We start from the raw sequence: 20712 nt of genomic DNA, 5'->3' as shown, positions 1-20712 counted from the left end.
TTCATCAACTGGATGTCAAGAATGCCTTCCTGCATGGCACCCTCTCCGAGACTGTCTATTGCTACCAACCCACTAGATTTATTGACACTGCTCTTCCTGATCATGTTTGTCACCTCAACAAGTCTCTATATGGTCTAAAGCAGGCACCTCATGCTTGGTACAGCTGGTTTGCCACCTACCTCTAGTCTCTCAGGTTTGTTGAAGCAAAGTCTGACACCCCTCTGTTCATTTACCACCGAGGCAATGAGATTGTTTACCTACTATTCTATGTGGATGACATTGTTCTGACTATCTCTAGTGCCTCTCTCCTTCGCTGCACTATCACTGCCTTGAAACAAGAATTCTCCATAAAAGACCTTGGTCCTTTGCATCACTTTTTGGGCATTTCAGTCACGCAACATTCAGGTGGTCTCTTCCTATCACAACAGTAGTGCACCATTGACATCATCAAACGTGCTGGTATGATGGAATGCAAACCATGTAGCATGCCTATGGACACTCATGCTAAAGTTTCTCCTACTGAAGGTGCTCTTGTCACTGATCCTACCCACTATTGCAATCTTACAGGAGCCCTACAGTACCTTACTTTCACAAGACCAGACATTGCTTATGCTGTTCAACAAGTATGCCTTCACATGTAAGATCCTCATGAACCTCACTTGTCTGCTGTTAAGAGGATTCTCTGCTATCTTCAGGGAACTCTCAGCCATGGCCTACACGTTCAACCCTCCACTCCATCTGAACTTGTGGTCTATACTGATGTCGATTGGGCTAGGTGTCCCGACACTCGCCACTCCACTTCAAGCTATGCTGTGTTTCTTGGCGCCAATCTGGTTTCTTGGTCTTCAAAACGCCAAAACACAGTCTCTCGTTTAAGTGCCGAAGCTGAATACCGGGCTATGGCCAACGGAGTTGCTGAAACTTGCTGTCTCTACCAACTTCTATAGGAATTGCATGCTCCACTACCTTGGAGCACACTGGTCTACTGCGACAATGTCAGTGCAGTATACTTGTCCACCAGTTCCGTACAACATCAATGCACGAAGCATGTTGAGCTTGATCTCCACTTCGTTCATGAACAGGTCGCCATTGGTGATGTTCGGGTTCTTCACATACCAATGACGTCCTAGTTTGCTAACATCTTTATTACTAGCCACGTCCTAGCAGTAAAGAGGGGGGTGTTAGCATGCTTACTGCTTCCTTTATTACTAGCTAACTGCCTAGGAACCTCCCCTGGCCATCACCTACTTACCCCCCCTCTTTACTGCTAGTATTTACTTCTCCTTTTGTTGTCACCTGTGTGCTTCCCCCTCTCTCTTGTGTTAGTCTAGCTTCTATATAAATCCCTATAATTGTTTACTCAACATGTATGAATACAAGAGCTAGTTCATCCTCTATCAGCAGCAATGCTTACAGCTTCAGCACCGGCTCATTTCGCCTCGTAGCCCACTAGGCCAGGTGGGAGGACGGTGAGCTCAAAGTTGATGGTTCACAATTTCACATAGTCCACAGGTGTGGAGATTTCAGAGACCATAGCAAGGGTCAGCTTCATGGGACAGACCCAGCGATCTACAGGGACATCATCGAGTACAGATCATGCTACTAAGAAACTAGAGGTACAGACAGCAGTGGCAAATACAAAGAAATCTCATGATATGGGGAAGCCGACTGTGCCTGCTAGTGTGGATGCAGCTCGGGAGATGTAGAAACATACACCGTTGAGGCAACCGTCTAGTGTGTTTGATGAGGAACAAATGGAGGTCTCAATTGGGTAGCTTGCTAGGGCAACAGAAGGAGGGTCATCTCCTTGATGCTGTGGTGGAGGCGGGCGTGGCGGCAGATGGTGAGTCAAAAAATGTTTTGGGGGGTGTTATGAAGGTGGCGGTATTGTCAGATGGAGAGCTTACTCTAGTGCGGCGTAGTAAGTGAAATGCGGACTTGGCGGATGTAGATTCTTTCGAGAGGGTGGAAAGAAGAGTTGTTATCAAGAACCTCGAGGAACCCCAAGGTAATTTAAATGTTCATTCAATTTGTTCTTTTTCTAATGGTCGTATTGAGGAAAACCTAGGGTGAGTGGGTATTAGTTTGGGTAATGATGATAATTTAGTTTTTGGGTCTGTTTCTTTAATCAAAGATGTGGAAAGAGAGAGAGATTGAAGGCACCTAAGTGCTCTAACAAACTTGATAATGAAACTGATTTTGAGGAGGATGAGATCAATCCTGACATCCCCACCATTAGTCGACTCTGTGGTGACTTAACAGACGAGGTGACGGACGATAATAGTGCGGACCTTGATGGAGTACTTGTAAATGTACCTATCAAAGTGGCAAAGAGTAGAAAGAAATTGAAACTCCTCAACAAGAAAGCAGCTACGAGGAAAAAAATAAAAATTTTGTCTTGATGAAAGGTGTGTTCTAGAATTGTAGAGGTCCGCGTGACCTAGCAAAACATACATTTTTACATGATGTGGCTGCAGATAAAAAACTTAATTTTATAGCTTTATCAGAAACCAACAAAAATAGTTTCTCGACTCAGTGTTTGGAAAATTTTTGTGTGGGGGCTGATTTTGTTTGGCATTGGCGGTGCCCTCGGGGTATGTCTGGGAATGCTAATGGGGATAATCAAGATTTTTGAAGTAGAGAATATTGAGGACAGTGATTTTCATATCAAGTTTGTTTTAAAGAATAAAGTAGATGGTTTTAGGTGGCCCTTTTTATCTGTTTATGGTGCAGCACAAGAGGAATACAAAGAGCAGTTCTTATTCGAGTTAGTACGAGCATGTTCTAAATGTGAGAATCTACCTTTCTTAGTAGGAGGGAGATTTTAATATTATCAGAAACCCATCAGAAAAAAATAGTTCAAGGTATATGATAGGTGCCACTTTTGTTTAATGCTATTATTGAATACCTTGAATTTAAGAGAACTGGAATTGATGGGAAGAAAGTACACGTGGGCCTAATTATGCAGAGTTTCCAACATACGAAAAGTTGGACCGCATTTTGATTAACAAGACTGGGAGCAAAAGTTTCCGCTAGGCTTATGCTCCAGGAATTAACCGTTGAGATTCTCAGATCACACACCTCTGTTACTAGATGCTCACGGGAGGCCATCTCACTAAGGTAACTTCGCTAGAATTTTTAAATTTGAGCTAGGGTGGCTAACAAGGGATGGTTTTTTGAACTAGTTAAAGAGGTTTGGGAATCTGAAAATAGGGGTCGGTCACCCTTGGAACAGTGGCAAAACAAAATTAGAAGACTCCGACGTTTCCTTAGAGGTTGGGCTAGGAATCTAGTGTCACGAAATAAAACAAAAAAAACTAATTTGCTTGATATGATAGATGTCTTGAACAAAAAGGCAGAGACATCTTTGTTGTCACCTCAATAGATGGAGCTTAGACATCATCTAAAAGGGCAACTAACTAAGTTGCTGAGAGAGGAGGAGATTTACTAGCTCCAACCATCAAAAGTAACAAAGCTATTGCAAGGGGATGATAATACTAAGTATTTCCATCTGGTGGCAAATGGCAGACATAGGAAAACAAAAATTGTACAGCTAGAACAGGAAGAAGGAACTATTGTCGGGGATGAAAACTTGAAAAATTATATAACTGAATATTATAAAGGACTGTTTGGACCGTATACACAGAATTCTTTCTCAATGGACGAGACTTTGAGGGATGACATACCTCAAGTGTCGGAGAAGGAAAATGAGGTATTGGCGGCTCCATTCAGTGAGGAGAGATTAAAACGGTAGTTTTTTATATGGAACATAACAAGGCTCCTGGTCTGGATGGTTTTCCCGCTGAATTCTTTCAATTCTTTTGGGAAATAGTGAAGCCGGATTTAATGAGCCTTTTTCATGAATTCCATGTGGGGAGGCTGCCTATTCATAGTCTTAATTTTGGGGTAATCACTTTGTTACCAAAGATTGCTGAAGTGGTCCGGATACAACAGTATAGACCTATATATTTATTAAATGTTAGTTTTAAAATATTCACGAAGGTGCTAAACTACATAATTTTGAAAGTGGCAGATAAGCTAATAGGACCGTCCCAGACAGCCTTTATTCCGGGCCGTTATATCATGGAAGGAGTTGTGATCTTGCATGAAACAATTCATGAGTTGCATAGGAAAAGACATGATGGAGTGATCTTAAAACTAGACTTCGAGAAAGCTTACGATAATTTAAAGTGGCCCTTTGTGCAACAGGTTCTCAGGATGAAAGGATTCTCACCGACTTGGTGTGAATGGATCTCGAAAGTCATGGCTAGAGAGAGTGTTTCAGTAAAGGTCAATGATAATATAGGACATTTTTTTCAAACTAGAAAAGGAGTGCGACAGGGGGACCCGCTATCTCCAATCTTCTTTAATATAGTAGTTGATATGTTGGTTGTCCTCATTTCATGAGCTAAAGAAGCTGGACAAATCCAAGGGGTTGTTCCGCATTTGGTAGATGAGGGACTTTCGGTCCTTCATCTTTATGGATAATGATCTAGAGAAGGCTAAAAACATGAAGCTTCTACTTTGTGCTTTTGAGCAGCTGTCAGGACTCAAGATCAATTTCCATAAAAGCAAAATGTTTTGTTACGGAACAGCCAAAACTAGACAAAATGAGTATGCACACATTTTTTGGTGTGATATGGGGTCTTTTCCTTTTAGATATCTAGGAATTCCTATGCATCACAGAAAACTCATGAAAAAGGATTGGAAACATGTTGAATGAAGATTTCAAAAAAGGCTGAATTGCTGGAGAAGTAAGACGTTGTTAGTAGGAGGGAGGCTTGTTTTGATTAATTTGGTTTTGAGTAGGCTCCCCATGTTCATGTTTTCTTTTTTTGAGGTACCTCGAGGGGTTCTAAAAAAACTGGATTACTAGTTTTTCTGGCAGAGTGATGACCACAAGAAGAAATATAGATTGACTAAATGGGAGGTAGTATGTACGCCAAAGGACCAAGGAGGGTTGAGAGTCTTAAATTTAGATGTCCAAAATAAGTGTCTTCTAAGCAAGTGGCTCTTTAAGTTGATAAATGGAGATGGGGTTTGGCAATAGATGCTTAGAAATAACTATCTAAGGGACAAAACTTTGACTCAGGTTCAATACATGCCCAGAGATTCTCAATTTTGGGCTGGCCTCACGAAGGTTAAGGGGGAGTTTCTTTCGATGAGTAAGTTTGATCTAGGTGACGGGTCTCAAGTGCGATTTTGGGAGGACGCGTGGATAAGACCGCGTCCACTAAAATTTATCTTTCTAGCACTATATAATATCGTTAGGAAAAAAGTGCATCCGTAAGAATGGTGCTATCCATAGCACCTTTAAATGTAGCCTTCAAAAGATCGCTGATAGGTGTTAATTTATAAGCATGGCACGACGTGGTTGCGATGGTTGCCAATGTACAATTAACAAACCAAAGAGATCGTTTTGTATGGGGGCTACACCAGAATGGATTGTTTTCAGTTAAATCCATGTACAGAGCATTATTGATAGCAGAAGCTATCCCTTATAACACTCTAACATGGAAACTGAAACTACCTCTCAAAATTAAAGTCTTTATGTGGTATCTATATAAGGGAGTAGTTTTAACAAAGGATAATCTAGTACGGCGGCAGTGGCAAGGAGATAAGAAGTGTTGTTTCTGTTCTTCAGATGAGTCTATACAACATTTACTCTTTGACTACCATTTTGCGAAATTGATGTGAAGAATTGTTCATGTTTCCTTTAATTTAATACCTCCAACTAGCATACATAACATGTTTACATGTTGGTTGCAAGGATTAAATAGGAAACTGAAATCTTAGATACTTGTGGGAGCTAGTGCTTTTGGTTGGGCGTTATGGCTAACTAGGAATAATATAGTGTTTGACAAAGTCCTAGCACTATCTTATCTGTAGGTTATCTTTAGGGGACCTACTGGATCAGGTCCTGGTCCCTATTGCAGAAGGAGGAGGATCGCCAGATGATGAAGATGGGTTGCAGGAATATTGAAACAACCACGATGAAGGTGTTTTCAAGACATGGTTGGAGATTTAGCAATAGAATTGGTTTATAGATGTGGCTTTTAGAAGCTTTATTCTGGTTCTTTTTGGCTCAAAACTTTGTTACTTTTGTTTGTAATAAGGAACAACTATATGCATTGGTATTAATATATTCCATTTTTAAAAAAAGATTGTGTCATATAAGGCCTTATTTGGATACATGTGTATCTACCTCAATCCACATGTGTTGGAGTGAAATAGAATTTAGTTTAATTCTACTTCAACAAATATGGATTGAGACAAATACATACGCATCCATACAAGGCCTACAGAAACAACTTATGAATCATACCTGTGGCTGTCCTAGATGCCATATATACACCCTGTTCGCTTGTTGATTTCAGCCAGCCCAAATCAACTAACCAACAGTGTTTTTCTCTCACAATAAACTAGCACCAGCCAGCCCAAATCAGCCCACAAACTAACCAGCGAACAGGCCGATAATCAGTAGGTTAGCTGGACAGATCATTCAGATTTCAGAGTAAGCAAGCAAGGAAGAGAGAAAAAAGCACCACGTTTCAGAACAGCAGTGGGATAAACGAGAATGGTCTCACCGAGAGCAGAGTGCGCTCCATATGATCGCCGGCTCACCGCGGGAAAGCAGCATACGTCACGCCACCGCGGAGGTAGCTCGACCCTCGCGGTCGAACAACGCCAACGGATTAAACGGCCGTTTAAACGGCCAGTAAATGATAAACAGTGATAAACTGTTTTGTTTTGTTTAGGAGGTAAACAGAAATTAAAAGGTTGACTATTTAAATAATAAAAAAAACGAGAAAAAATGGTTTAAACGGTTTAAACGGAGCAGAGATAAACAGCTTTAAACGGACTAAACAGCTGTTTAAACGGTTGTTTAGGCGAACACGAGCTAAATCTAGCTTAGTTTTGTATGTATAAATTTGTATACTTAAATTTATTATATTTATAAATGTGTACACTTGATATGTTACATGCATAAATATCTATATTTTGTTCTTTTCACATGCATAAATATATATACATACCAAAATAATTGATTTTTACTTGAATAAATATGTATAAATGCTAGAATACTTGATTTTTTACATACACATATATATAATTATATGTATTTTTTTAAGTACAAAACTGTTTAGATCGTTTAACTTCGTTTAAATACTATGTAAACAGCCTAAACGCTAAACTAAAACGACCGTGTACCGTTTAGAAAACATTGGTTAGGCTATGCTGACAGATGAACTACGCCGCGACATGGGAAGGGGAAGCTACCGGCCATGACCGCCGCTTGCCAAAGCTGGTTCGCCGCCGCCGTCGACGACAGTGAGTGAGGGAGAGCAGAGGGGAGACAGGGAAATGGCCCATGGACTTTGGAAAGGAGGGAAGCCCCTGCGGGCATCGAAGCAGTGGCGCATGAAAGTAATCTCAATGTTTATCAGCCCACAACAACAATCCAGGCATCTTCTCCATAAATTTCCCTCCCTACTATGACACCCAAATCAGAAACGTCCCTTATTAAAAAAGAAATGACCCACACAATTGCCGCTTTTGCGAACCAAATCTGAATCTGAATGCAGAAACGCCTAGCTCCAGTCATGTATGCGACTTTTTGCATATATTTGTCTTGTGCGGACGGTCACCGAAAAGTAGCAGCCTCTCGTTTTAGCTTGGTTTGGCACAAATAGCAGCCCCTCCCTGGTCACGCCTCATGCGTTTATTTTATTTTTATCTGTTGTTTGAACGTCAAGTTTGCTACTAGTACGCAGTAGCAGGTGGTAGTCAAGTATTCGCATTTCTTCGCAGCCATGACAAAAACAGTGCACACAAAGAGAACAATTGTAAACATGCATGGTCAAAGAAGTAAAATATCAAAATATGTCACAACGGAGTTAATGTTTCTCATTCATGGGGTGCTTGGCGGGTCTCTTCTATTTTTCACTGAAAAATAGCTTCTCCTACGGAACGTTTGAAAGGGCTTTTTCTAGAAGAGCCCTGCCAAACACAGTATCATAAATGTTGATGTCTTTTTCTATAAACATGATCAAACTTAGACTAATTTGATTGAACAAATTAAATAAAAACGCTTATATTTTGGGATGAAAAGAGTAGTCAGTATATATGTACACATATTTCCTTGGGTTCTCTGAGAAAGATCGTTCGTTGCTAAAAGAATCTTTGCAAGTTGAGAATTTTTATTATTATTTTTCTAGAAAAATCGGAAGCTGAGATTGATGACATAAGTCCAAATAAATTGACCATCATCAGGAGGCTGCTAACGAATATAATGACAACTCTTTTTTTTGACGTTAAACAGGAGGGGCGTACCTCTACTGGTATTTTATTAAAGACAAGTTAGAAAAAGTACATTACAAAGAGAGATAAAGGGAGCAAGTGGTTTAGGGAGGGGGGTCAGGATACATAAAAGGAAATAATAACAACTCTCGTAAGTCGTAAACTATATACCGGTAGTATAAACTATCAGCATGCTTGTTGGTTTTAGTAAGGGCTTATCAGTCAGCCAATAATATTTTTCTCTCACAATAAACCAGCACTAGTCGGACTTATCAGCCCAGAAACCAATCAGCGAACGGGCTCTATATGGGGTTAGGGCCAGTTAACATGTGTAGGTACAACTGGACAAAGATGTAGAGAGTAGTAGATGTATATGATCGAGCCGCCGGCCGGCTGCTTGAAAACATGCAGCAGCACGCAGCTGTTTTCAGGTTACAAATAAGACAAGTGTATGTGATTTTTTTGGTCTGAAAAGCAGCTAAATAAATTTGTAGTCCTATATATTGTCATTCACTCGGCCTCATGTGATTTTTTTTTTAAATGTAGCGTCTGCATTATGCTTATAAGTATTATATTATATATACACGAGAAGGACAGAGAGGGGAGATTCGATTTCCATGTGCACATCTGGTTTTATATGCATTCCGGGACGCTATACGCTTGGCAGCCAGCAATATATACGGCTGATGCCTGAATCACAAATCTCAGTGGGTTTCGGCTCATAGGATTTATATACTCACTCCTGTATTAGATGTTGATTTCGATTTCGATTTCGACTTGATTGCCTGCATACGTCACGTCTCTGCCTCCTAGTTAACAAATAATCTGTGCCTGCCTGCTACCTGTATTATATTATTACATATATACATAGCCCTCTGCATTATTACTTTGTAATAAGGCCAAAACAAAACCCTGATCGTGTGTTTGTTCTCTGTGTGCCATCCATCGATCGATCGAAGATGGATGCCTGTACATGAATCATGCATACGGCCATTTCCATACATTGCATGATACATACAATCCAAATTGCTCAATTAATTAGCTAGTAGCATCTAAATAATGATTATATATGATGCGTGCAAGCCGAGCACAGCTTATGCATAGCCTGGATTAGATTCATATGCATGTTCGGATGTTCCATTCGTTAACCCGCAGCCAATTGATGATGAATTAACTCTCTACAGATGAATTAAGGGAATGTACTACAATACAAGTGCTTGGACGTACAATATTGTGTCAATATGAAAAAAATGAGGTTTATATTCGTCACGACAAATAATATTAGATGACCATACACTAGTAGGTATTGACCCTGATTTTGGTCATACCGATAGAGGTTGCATCGCTCGAGGTCACAAACACAGTGAAGGAAGATCTCAACGTCGATGTGGACCAATAGGTCGACGAGGCTAATTAGATGCTCGTTCTTCGCCCGCGAAACCTGCAAACACCTCCCGGGAAGACCTAGCGGGGAGACGCACGGTGGGGGTGTTCCAGGATTGGCAAGGTCACTTAAAACGCTGGCAAATCTCGTCGAGAGAAGTGATGGACCAACAAGAGGGTTGGAAGAGCTTGAGATAAAAGATAAAAAAGGTAAGGTAGATTGATTTTATCCATTGTGTATTGAATACCTCAACCGGGCATGACCCCCTAATATATATAGAGGGTGTGGACTTATCCCAATGGAAACCTTCCAAGGATGCAATTCTGCAAGTTTCCCATGAGATTGGACGACTTTGGATCAGAATTGGAAATAGCTAGAGTCGGATAGGGAACGTCGGAACTTCCAACGCCCAAGCCAACTCCCGAGACCTGGGAGTCTCATGCAACTCGAAACTTCTGACATCTCAACCTCCCAAGTAAATATAACCTCATCTAGCCCTTTTTGTTGTCAACATATGGCTCCTTGTTTTAAAAGCGAGGCATATGCGAGTTTTAAAACACATAGCAACAAAGCAACCATGTCAAGCTATCAGTTGTTTTTGTTTTAAGGGCGATATTGTATAGGGCTGTCTTCCAAGAAACTCTAGGCTTCTTGCTCGATTTTTCTTACAACGAGCACGCTGAAGTTTGTGTCCTTGCATCTTGGTCAAGTCTGAAGGGCGCCACCTTGGTTCGAAGTACTTGGACTCTAGCTTACTACTCTCGACTTCATTTCTACCTGCAGAGGCAATTTTGCTCCACGTTTTGCATAGTGGATTGATGAGCCTGGTTCTCACTGACAATTGGCTCCTTGATCTCTTTAATCGAGACCTCCATAGAGCCAATTATATACAAGATACTCTTGTTTGATGCCTTGCATAGGTGTAGCAGGAACCTCCTTGTTAGGCACATAAATTTGTTTAAGAGTCGATTCATCGATACGGTCCTTTGATTGATATACTTATTCAAAAGTCGGACAAAAGCTTATTGTAATTGCTTCTCGTTACTAAAATTCTTGACCTTATTATTTATCTTCCACGTTTTAATCTCCAGTGGCCTTGGTTTGGAGGTGCGCAGGGGGTCTTTGATCCACCTTTATTAGTCCCATTTAAGAAATTGGTATTACTGTTTTTTGTTGTTTAATGCCATAGACAGCAACCATTTCATATAAACGTTTTGCTCTCTATAGCGGGAGTTTTCACTTGCCTTCCAAGCCCAGAAGACCTGACGGTGATTTTGATATTCTCCTGACCATCCAAGGACCCCTTGAACACGATTTCATGGCCCGAAGTCTTTCCAATCTTGCTGTCTTTCATAGGATCTATCAAAGTGTTACGTCAGCATCTTTTAGACCGTGAACCGTGTGTCGTGTTGGGCATTTATATAAAATCAGCTTATTTACATTAGAGCCGTGCGAAAAGTGACCAATACGTAAATATTTATAGTTTTGTCGTATGTTGTGGTCGAATGTGGCCTAGCACTCAATGACACAGGGTTTATACCGGTTCAGGCAACGTGTCCTATGTTCAGTTTAAGTCGGTCGGTGACTTTATTCCTGAGCCCAGGTGCTCGAAGTTTGCTGTGGGGTTACAAATGAGAGGGAGTAAGATGGGGAGTATCAGAGGTCTGGTCGGACTCCAGACCGAAGGGCCAAGAGTGACGGGAGCTCCGACGTGAGCTAAGTGTTCCTCTATTCGGCTTTAGAGTTCTAGAGCTGAGCAGAGGGAATCGGAATGATCCATATGTTGTCTGTCGGAGTTGTTCGAGTTGTTCGAATCGATCGCCCCCGTTTTGGAGAGAGTGCATCCCCTTTTATAGATGAAGGGGATGGCTTTACAAGAGAGAGTGTGTGAGAGAAAGAGTGTGTGTTCTACCTAGTCTTCATGCCGTCGGGTACAAGACGGTTTGTCGGCACCCACAACACTGTTGTCGCTCAGATGCATGTGGTAGGCCCCATCGTCTTCTTCTGGTATGGTAAATGTCGGCGCCTACCATACTGTAGGATAAATATCGGCGCCCACAACACTGTTGGTGTTCTGACATGTCTAGAAGGTTATAAAGTACCCTTTTGACATGACCTGACAGTACTGTCCTGCAGGTGTACAGGGTACGGTCCTTGGTATTGCGGTTGACTGGAGCGCCCCGCCTTACTTGCTCTGTCCGTTTCCTGGGTCTTTACCGAGCGGGCATCCCCGATCGGTTGTTCCCCAGTTGGCTCCGACCGCGCTAGTTGGAGAAGACCTGTAAGCAGAGGTTCGGTGGCCTTTTGGTCGGAGAGGCGGGTTGGAGTCAGAAGCGAGTGTTGTTCCTCCTTGGCCAGGCCTTCCGGTAGGAGAGGCGGACCGGAGTCGAAAGCGAGCGCCGTTCCTCCTTGGCCATTAGCCAGGCCTTCCGGTCGGAGAGGTGGGCCGGAGTCGGAAACGAGCGTCGTTCCTCCTTGGCCAGGCCTTCCGGTCGGAGAGGCGGGCCGGAGTCGGAAGCGAGCGTTGTTCCTCCTTGGCCAGGCCTTCTGGTCGGAGAGGCGAGCTAGAGTCGGAAGCGAGCGTCGTTCCTCCTTGGCCAGGCCTTCCGATCGGAGAAGCGAGGCCGGAGTCTGAAGCGAGCGCCGTTCCTCTTTGGCCAGGCCTTGCGGTCGGAGAGGCGGGCCGAAGTCGGAAGCGAGCGCCGTTCTCTTCTGTCAGGCCTTCCTGTCGGAGACTGGATCGCCCTTCTGGCCTGTCGTTAGGTTTTTTGGCCGACCCAGGAGTTGCGTGTCGTTCGCAACGTCGTCTGTTGGGCCGAGCTTTTACTGGGAAGCAGGTTCATAAGAGACCCTGGGTTTATGAACCCGATAACCACCATTTTCTTTCTCGAAAGGAATTAAACCCCACCAGTATTGTACGCACTGTATATGTTGATATATATTTGTCTATATAAACCTGGTCAGATTTTTTAAAAAAAACGTTGAGTTATAAAACAAAACGGAAACCACCCATAGTATATATTTTAAAACGAATGGAATAGAAATGGACTTACTGCTACTCTCTCGTATATCTAGATACATAATAAATAGATGTAAAAAAAGGTTAAAGTGACTTATAATTTGGAACATATCACTAAACAGGAAAGTTCATGTGTATAAATATAGGCAGCGCGAACGATCGAGTAGGTAGCTAAGCAGAGAAGAAAGAGGGAGGGGGAGCGGTTGGCACGGACGGACAGGCACCGCGCGCGCGCCTTGCAATCCATCATTCCAGAACCAATCATCAATCAAGCACATGATGGCGCAACCGGGCGGCCCAGGCGGGGAGGAGGAGGTGGAAGGCGGGGGCCGGCATCGGCAGCAGCAGCAGCGGAGGAACGACGACGAGGCGTGGCGGCGGTGGGCGGTGCTGGTGGCGACGGTGTGGATCCAGGCGCTGACGGGGACCAACTTCGACTTCTCGGCCTACTCGTCGGCGCTGAAATCCTCGCTGGGTGTCTCCCAGGAGGCGCTCAACTACTTAGCCACGGCGTCGGACCTGGGCAAGGCGCTGGGGTGGTCGTCGGGCCTGGCGCTGCTCCACATGCCGCTCCACGCCGTGCTCATGGTCTCCGCCTCCATGGGGCTCGCCGCCTACGCCGTCCAGTACTACTGCCTGGTCGCGTCCGTCGCCGTCCCCTACCCTCTGGTACGTGCGTGCGTGTCGTCGTCATTGTCATTGCTTGGCGGCGTGTCCAGCTGATGTTCGATCGTTGAGGTTGAGCCGTGCTTGGCAGGCAGTGCATATACGAGTATATGTCGGTCACCCTCATCAATTACCGGCCGTCTCGATCGTTTCGTTTAGTCTATGCGACAGAAAGAAATAAATAACCAATAAAATAATAAAAGAAGATAGGAATAGACAGAGACGACGATGGAGATTGATGAGGATTGGACCGGAGGGAGCAGCAGCAGCAATGGCTAATGGCCGGTGGAGCAGAAAAACGATGCCGGGTCCGGCCGTCCGGGTGGTGCTTGTGCATGCCGCTCGTCCTGGTCCTTCCCTCGGTCGCCACGACCATGCCGGCCCCAGCCTTTAGGCTGTGACGGTGACCGACCAGCAGTCCAGCACCAAGGAAGCACGCTACTCCACTGTGGGCTGTGGCTGGGAGATACCTCCGTCTGCCATCTGCTCCTTTTCGCTTAGCTGCACCCATCGGATCTCCATCTCCATCTTCTTCGGCAAAAAATTCCTGATCCTACGTTTTTCCTATGAAATTGAACTAATTCTTATAAAATTTCTACGAGATTCCTATAAAATTCTTACATTCCAAACAGGCCCTTAACTTTATGATCCGATCCCATCCTCACCTTCCCTCTGCTTTGTTTTCCCTTTCCTTGCGTTTATGATCCATCATCAACCAGCAGAGTATCCAGCAATAGTTAGGCCTTGTTTAGTTGCCAAACTTTAGATGTGCAAAGTTGGCAAAATGTACTGTAGCGTCACTGTAGTATTTCGTTTGTATTTGGTAATAATTGTCCAACCGTTGACTAATTAGGCTCAAAATGTTCGTCTCTCAGAGTACAACCAAACTATGCAATTAGTTTTTAATTTCGTCTACTTTTAGTATTCCATGCATGTACCGCAAGTTTGATGTGATGGAAAATCTTCTTTTTACATAGTGCCAAAGTTGGGAGTTTGAGAGGAACTAAAGGCCTAAGATATATACTTCATCAACAGCCACCCAACCAACCAGTATATATATTTCAAAGTCTGAACTGAATGTTATCTCCAACTAACTGGACTCTGTTTTCCTCCTACCAGTCTGCCTCTGCTCTGCTTTTGAATGCTAGATGAGCCACCTGCACAACACGCGCGCACCCACACACTTCTGCTTCTTTATTTGTCTAACCTTACAAAAACACATCCTCCAAACTGTATACATTTCTCTTCTTTTTTCTGGTATATATCTTGTTCATTGACAGGTGTGCCAAATCCTAAAACCCTTCTCCATCTCTCAAACAGTGACCACATATTCCAGCAACTAGCATCAATCAAGGAATCAAAATCCTGGGGAAGCGTGAAATGTTCTTGCTTCTATTAACAAGCAAACCACCAATTCATTCCCCCACAGCACCAGCAGGACACTATCTTTATCCACACTAAAAAATCTTGAAGGCCTAGTAGTAGTACACAAAGGTAGATAAGTTCTCAGCCACTGCGAAATAAGTCTACCATCACACCAACAAACACACATCGCAATCACATCATGCCATTCCATTCTCACAAGTCACGGCTGCATCATCCACCTACTCCACACCTTCCTTCAATACATTCAGGAGAAATATGTGGCATGTCACAACACATAGACGGAATCACAAAGTTTTAAGGTCACATTGCCACAGCACCGTTACAAAATACTATACAGTATTTGATACATAACCTCGCTTCCCTTCACAGCTACTCAATGCCTACCACATATCAGGCTACTGGGAATTGCTGAGGAAAATGAGATTACATGTCCCATTCCAAGCACATTTTAAAAGCATTCATCACTACATCTTCAGAGGAAAATAAAAAGGATGTACATTCTTCTAGTAGTAAAATGCATTCCAGACCCTATAGATAGGCCTCCCAGCATGGAAATCAACCCTGCAGTTTTCAGTAGATAGTCTATATTAGCACACCGGTTTTCTTGACAAACTGATTGCAAACACTTCACTCGAATGTATTCAAGCCAAGATGTAGAGACGACATAGGTTAAATTGTCAATTAAAGCCATAACATGCAAATGCAATTTATATTAAACTTAATTATTCATCATATTCTGATTCATATGTTGGGCCTTGCAGGTGTTCTTGGTCTGCTTGATAGCAGGGTGCAGCATCTGCTGGTTCAACACAGTATGCTTTGTTCTCTGCATACGCAGCTTCTCTGCAAACAACCGCTCCCTGGCCCTCTCCCTATCAATAAGCTTCAACGGGCTCAGCGCTGCCTTCTACACTCTCTTTGCGAATGCCCTATCCCCTTCCTCCCCAGCTGTATACCTCCTCCTCAATGCAATCCTCCCTTTTGGTGTCTCTATTCTTGCACTCCCAGCAATCCTCCTCTGCCACACAAATGACAACCACCTCCAAAGTGCGCCCAGGCATGACAGGCGTGTCTTCCTCGGTCTCTACATCCTCGCATTCATCACCGGCATATATCTGGTGGTCTTTGGATCTTTCACCGCAACCGGCTCTACTGCATGGGTCATCCTCACAGGTGCCATGGTCCTCCTCGCCCTTCCTCTCATCATCCCTGCCTGCTCCAGTTGCTCATATGTGGATACAGATGGCCCTGACCCTGCATCGCCACTAAACCATGATGATCCACATAAGCCACTCCTAATCAGTAACAATCATCAGATGGAGTCCAATGCGATGGTGCAAAAACCAATGGAGCACCAGACGCAGGGCAATTGTTGTGGAACAATAGTGGGCAAGGGCCGCCTGGCGGCGCTCGGTGAAGAACATAGTGCAAAGAAGCTCATTCGGTGTGTGGACTTCTGGCTCTACTACACAGCCTACTTCTGTGGAGCCACTGTTGGCCTGGTATACAGCAACAACTTGGGGCAGATTGCGCAGTCATTGCAACAGCAGTCACAGCTCACCATGCTACTTGCTGTCTACTCATCCTGCTCCTTCTTCGGTCGTCTTCTTTCTGCACTACCTGACATCCTTCACAGGTATCTGTTTTGCTTTATACACAAACATATATCTCATCATATCACATGCTTCCTAACTAAAATTTGTATACAGGAAGGTGTCACTTGCTCGCACAGGGTGGCTTGCTGCTGCATTGGTCCCCATGCCAATGGCCTTTTTCCTTATGTGGAACCAACAAGATGCAAGCACCTTGGTAGCAGGAACAGCACTAGTTGGCCTAAGCTCAGGGTTCATCTTTGCTGCAGCAGTGTCGGTGACCTCCGAGCTCTTTGGACCAAATAGCGTTGGGGTGAATCACAACATCCTAATCACCAATATCCCGCTGGGCTCACTCCTCTATGGCCAGATTGCTGCCATGGTATACGATGGAAATGGCCAAAAGATGACAGTAATGGATAACAGCACTGGCATTGTTGACACCATGATTGTGTGCATGGGGATGAAGTGCTACTCAACCACCTTCTTCCTGTGGGCTTGCATCACATTTCTGGGGTTAGCATCAAGCATAGTTCTATTCATACGAACAAAACCAGCTTATGGTGCTGCTGCTAGCCGGTCAAGTTGTAAGCACCTTCACCAAGTTTCCAGTTAACAGAGAAACTCCTTTATCAGTTCCTTACTGATTTGAAACCACAGTTAGCTTGTACAAAAAAATTGACTTAGTTCTAGGTGAAATGGGCTAGATACAATACACGAAATGAATACCATGACAAGAGACATCAAGAGGATAGAAAATTATCAGCTTATCAGCTGGTATGTAAAGTACAACCAGTATTACCTTTACAACTGGGATTAATACTAACAAGTAGGCCCAAGGTTGGATGAAGTCAGTTTGGAATGTTTATTACTGGTTGACTGAGACATGTGCAAAATCCTCTGTATTTACTGTTGTTATGTACGTTGAAATTTCGACCAATGAAAACATGGCATTTCAAAGGAACGAATTATTTTTTTTAAAGTACTTCTCACGGTAAATCTAGTAACATCTATACCTTAAATAATCAACCTAATAATTCTTATACATTTATGATCAAAGTTAAAAAAGTTTGATTGACAAGAATATTCAGACTTGGAGCTAGTGCTACTTAACGACGTATCACATGGTAGAGTTCAGAGCAAATAACTTATCTTTCAATCTTTGTCAGGGCAATAACGTTTACATTAAATAAGGAGGGCAGCGAGTTCTCTAAATAGCAGCAAATGACATGAAAGTTCTAAATTTTGGAAGGATGTCCCTAGATGGACCACTCCAGTGAGCTGTAATAAAAAAAGAAATATAATTCAGTATGGAGCCCATGGAGCATTCGATTCAGGCAAAGAAATGGACCTTTGTCACCTTTCTGAACCTATAATTTTGTTATTATATTGTTAAATAGCACGGTAGAAAGCGAATCCAGTGTGGACACATGCCTATGAACCTTTAAACATTCCTGGAAGCTACCGTCCAGCAATTTCAGATTAGTAGGAGAGAATATTCACTGGAATGCAAAAAGAATCACATTTGTATTACTTCATTTGAGGGGTTACAACTGGAGGATGTGAATGCAAATACTTGAACAAAACAAAGATGATCGGAAAGTAACAGCTTAATAGCTGATATGTTAAAGTACAAAACCAACACACCATTCACAGTCCACAGAGCATGAATACTAACAAGTTTGCCCAAGATAGCATGAGTCAGTTTAGACTGTTGTTGCCAGTCAAATAGAATTGTGTGCAAAATGCTCCATGTTTACTGTTTTTATGTTATACTTAATGGCTTAAAGTATGCAGGACTTCGGAGATTGGATCTGATTGGCATTTCAGCTTTCTGCCTAAAATGAAGTCAAATAACTTCTCTTTCAACTTTCAATCTTTATTAAGGAGATACTGATACAGCAAACAGGGGATCAATGAGCTTCTTCAAATAGGACAATATGACAGAGAAAGTTTAACTTTTGCAAGAATGGTCAGGTTGGACTACTCAGGTGTTGAAAAGGAACTAAACTTCATTGAGCAATAGTTGAAAAGGAACTACACTTCAGCGCAGGGATCCACATAGCATTCAATTATTGTACAAACAGACATACAACTTTCACCTCTTTCTATACCTACAATTTCGCTGTTATAATGTTAAAATAAGTAATAACAAATAACAAGTGAAATCCAGTCTGAAAGTGTATAGGTTGTCCCCTCGAAAAAAGAAATAGCTCCGTTACCTATAGGCCTTCAACCTTTCCTGGAAGGTAACATCCATCCAGGCATCCAGCAATTTCCGAAAAGTAGTACAAATTATTCACCAAATGCAAAAGACTCACATTCATATTACCTCAGTTCAAGGGCCTACGAATGGAGGATACAATCACTTGACAGGACACATGACTCATGACTATTTCTTCTGTTGTTCATCATGCTTGCGCCATGGGTTCAGGGCTTCCCTCATAGCTTGGGCCTCTGGACTGCTTTCCCAAGCTCGTTTTTCTGACTCCAAGACAACAACCTTATCATCTGTACATATAACCATGGAGAAAAAAGATAGATATATGTAAGATGCCTTCCTAGTGCAGAAGTGAAAAAAATAGAGAGCCTGACAGGATGAATGGTACTAGGCAATCTGAACTCGTTGTGTGGCCACCAAAGTATCAGAAGTTTGGATTGTTGTTACATGGGAAGATGCACTGAACCAACAACTGGTGATTCGTGGTAAATTTGGGTAACTTTGGCAATTAACCAATGACTTAAACAAGCCCATTAGTTTCATCGTCAACCATCAGCTGGTCTGAACTTGGATGACTGGAAAAATGCAAGTGCCAATTGGATCTAGAAGTAGCAGCAATGCTGCAGTTGAAAATTCGAAACTTCGCAATCTGCCTAAAGCTACCTACAGGTTAAAAAAAAAAAAACTGGGGGCCGGATGTATGCTCTCAGATGGACAGCCAATAATAATTGATTCAAGTGTGATTGACTATTAGAAATCAGAAATATAAATTATAAGGGTGAGGGGAGTTGGATGATGAGCAGAGCAGTGAGGGAGAAGCGTACAGAAGCCCGTGTGGATCATGAAGAGCTCCATGGCGGCGCCAATGGAGGCCCCGACCGCCGCGATCTTCAGGTACCAGCCTGCAAACCTCATGCATGCACCCTCTGAATTCGTCCTTCGGTCAGGTGGAGTTTGCTCCTAAAAACTGCAAGCGGCGACCGACGCACAACGCGGCATGAATCAAAAGGCCAATCCCATGGATAGAATGGATGACTCTCACATCGAGAACGAGTGTGCTTGTGGGGGATAAGGTACCGTCGAAGGGGCGTTGGTACTTACGGGTCGGAACTCGGAAGCTAGTGCCTAGTGGTGGCCGGAGTTGGGGACGGGGACGGGGACGGGGACGACGGAGATCAAAGCAGCGGCGGGCGGCGGCGGGTTTCTGGTGGAGAAGAGTGGGGGCAGGGGAAGTGGCAGTGGCGGTGGTGTTGGGCTCATTGAACTAATTCCACATTGGCCCATGGCGGCCTAGTAGGGAAGCCCACCACGACATGTACATACTTGTCGACATGTTTGTTTATTTATTATTTATTTTTCCAATCAACGACTCTGTGAATATTGTGAATCAACTTCTAGAAAAAAAAAATGGCACGGTTGGTTTTGTCCATAAATTTTTGAAATATTATAAATTTTATTTTTCTTAAAATGGTACGGTTAACATCCTTAATACGTTTTTTGCGATCAATTCTTAGTATTTTTTAAAGTAAAAGATAGCCAATTAAGAGAAAAGAGGTTTATGTACATATGGTACCCACTATGCCAAAAAGACTGGTCTTAAGACCAAAGAGTTACACGCATGTCACTGCTAGTTCACCTCTCCAGCCACAACCATTGCCCTATATCTCTACGTTATTTCCTCTTTGGTCATAGAGGCCGCCTGATACACTGTCTTGTGTACATTTTCGAAGATGCTCCCATTCCTCTCCTTCCACAATTCTTAGTTTGTTTATACTATTATAATTAATCGTTAGAATTAGTGTAGTGCTGACTAGAGCGAGTATACGCTTCTTTATTGGAGTGTAACTGAAAATAAGATAGCAAGGGGCAATATGACTGAAATTATTTGAAATGATCCTTGAAGGCGAGTAGCAGTCTCGAAAGATCTATTGGGCAGACTTGCTCCAAGAACCACACATATCATTTGATTCATCTGAAAACCTTCTCCTCATGGGGCCATTGGAATCCAGTTGCACGGCCATGGTTCACACAAAACATTCCAAAATTGTCAGGTTGCTGACGTTTCTACATTTAAGCAGTCAGTATCAGCATCGCCAAGACCACTTGCCCAAATGAATACGATGCTTTGAGATGTCAACCGGTG

General features: G+C 43.1%; 1 pseudogene; it reads left to right on the top strand.

The window, feature by feature from the left end:
• Positions 1 to 12899: 12899 nt before the first annotated feature.
• Positions 12900 to 18200, top strand: LOC136483381 (protein NUCLEAR FUSION DEFECTIVE 4-like; annotated as a pseudogene).
• Positions 18201 to 20712: the final 2512 nt, after the last annotated feature.

This window comes from Miscanthus floridulus, chromosome 9 (assembly GCF_019320115.1).
Source record: "Miscanthus floridulus cultivar M001 chromosome 9, ASM1932011v1, whole genome shotgun sequence".
Lineage (NCBI taxonomy): Eukaryota > Viridiplantae > Streptophyta > Magnoliopsida > Poales > Poaceae > Miscanthus > Miscanthus floridulus.
Note: the sequence above shows the minus strand (reverse complement) of the source record. Positions and strands in the feature narration are given on the sequence as shown.